Raw genomic sequence first — 2,336 nt, 5'->3', positions numbered from 1 at the left:
TAGGAGCAGAGGTCCCTGGTACCATCAAGGGAGAAGAGCAGAGAGCGGGACCCTACCCAGAGAAGCAGTGATGCATGAGATGGAGGCAGAGACGATGACGTGGAATGATGGAGCAGCTGGGGACTTTAGACCCAGAGAGGGAGAGGGGCTGTGTGCTGACGACCAGGGGGCAGGCTTTCAGAGAATATCCATTGGTTGGTTGATGATGTCTGGAGGGATTGTAACCATGGCAATGAAATGATATACAATAGGATGAATGTTAAACTTATGTTCTCCCCTGTAAACTATCACATATTCCCCAATAAAACATTTTTTTTTAAAGTACCACAGAGTGCCAGAAGACCAAACAACTCAGTGCTATAAGAAATGCAATCAGAATGCTCATCGAAAGACAGGATGGTGAGACTTTGTCTCTCATACTTCAGACATATTATCAGGATGGACCAGTCCATGGAGAAGGACTTCATACTTGGTAAAGTGGAGGATCCGTAAAACAGATGAAGAACTTCAGTGAGATGGATTGGCACAGTGGCAGCAACAAAGGTCTCACATGTCACAGATTGTGAGGATGGTGCAGGACAGGGCAGTGTTCCATTCTGTTGTGCAGAGAATTATTATGAGTTGAAATTGACTTGACATCACCTAACACAACAACAACATGATAGGCAGAAATTAGTGACATCATTTTATTTTGATCTGACATCATACACTTTTGAAGAATTCCATTTGTTTAGAGAAACAGACTCTACTAATATAAAGCAATTTTGAATGTTTAAAGTTAGAACAAAGTCAATAATCATTTTATTTAATTTACAAAACAGAATTATTATAAAATGGATTGTCATCAAACTGTCACCCCTTATTATGCACTTTGAATCCACATTTGTAAGAAAAAATGCAACCTTAAATTCAGTTGTTTTATCAGGAAACCAAGCAGTTTCCTTGACATTGCTTTTCCTCACAACAACAGCAGTCAAAGCAATTCTATAGAAAATCATGATCAGAAAAGCAAATGATATATAGGTGCAGACCAGAATATTAATTTTGGGTCATTTTACCTGTTTCTGAAAAGTGACTCATGACTGTTCGTAGCGAAGGGTAGTTTGCCCATGGAAAGAGCATTTGCAATGTTTTAAACAGACTCCTTTCAGTAAGAGTCACCCTATGTTACATTGCTGATCATATACTTTTAACAGAAATTTTCATCAAAAATGTTTCTTTTGCCTTCTATGCCAGGATGCATGATTATTGCATTTGTTTTAGATCACCTAGCTTATCTGATTTCAAATCATAACATTACGTATTATAGGAGGCATCAGTAAGACTTGAGCAGAACCCTACTAGAATGAACTAAATTGTTGTATTTAACTTTAAACACATTTGTCACAGATTAAAGAAATTTAAACACTTATTTGGACTTGAAATTTGGACCAGTGGGGAGAAAAATAAAGCATCTATTCCCAAGTTCTTGGGCTTTAAAGTCACTGGACTTTATTTAGTTAGCCTCAAGGTCAACAGTTCAAAACTACCAGCCGTGGGAGAAAGATAAAATTGTCTGCCACCATAAAGACTTATATATATAGTCTTGAAAACCTAATACAGGGTCATTATGAGTCAAAACAAACATGTGATCACCACCACCAATGCATTTGGGTTGCCTTACATTGGCAACTTGAGTTTATGGGCTGGCAACATTTTATGTACTATGTATATTTTCATATTCTTTACTATTTTAAAACATGTCTTAGGTTTCCATAGACAAATATATTGTCTTAGTGAATGAGTGTTAATTTAACATAATTTCCTTTTATCTCACCCCCACTGTTCACTTTAAAAGTTTTATTACTTTGCATGGGTGAACCTTTCCATGTGTCTTAATCACAAAGTTTTCTTTTACATATGTGTCTCTTTTTTTAAGTTTTTATTGTGAATTGGGTGATAGTTTACATGGGAGAACATGGGCTTTGCACTCATCCTATGGTATTTTGTTTCATTACAATGATTACAATCCCCTCCATGCATCATCATTCAACAGTATTCACTTCTATTCACTCTGTTGTTGTTGTTGGTTTTGGATGTACACAAGAACACTCAGGAATATATTATCACTTAAACACTCAACCAAAGGTCACATTCTGCAAGTCTGCTTCCTGGCCACCAGCACATAGCCTTTCTCTTGCCACGAGTCTAGAGTCCTCAGCTGCTCTCTTTCTCCATGTCCTCATCTCTGCCTCCATCTCTGGTGTTGCTGCTTCTCTAGATAGGGTCCAACATTCTACTCATGCTTTTGCATAATTTCTTTATTAGTATGTCTACATATGTACTGCTTAGCAAGA

The sequence above is a fragment of the Chrysochloris asiatica genome, unplaced genomic scaffold (genome assembly GCF_000296735.1).
Source record: "Chrysochloris asiatica unplaced genomic scaffold, ChrAsi1.0 scaffold00654, whole genome shotgun sequence".
Taxonomy (NCBI): domain Eukaryota; kingdom Metazoa; phylum Chordata; class Mammalia; order Afrosoricida; family Chrysochloridae; genus Chrysochloris; species Chrysochloris asiatica.
The sequence above is the reverse complement of the archived record's forward strand: the minus strand, read 5'-3'. Positions refer to the sequence as shown.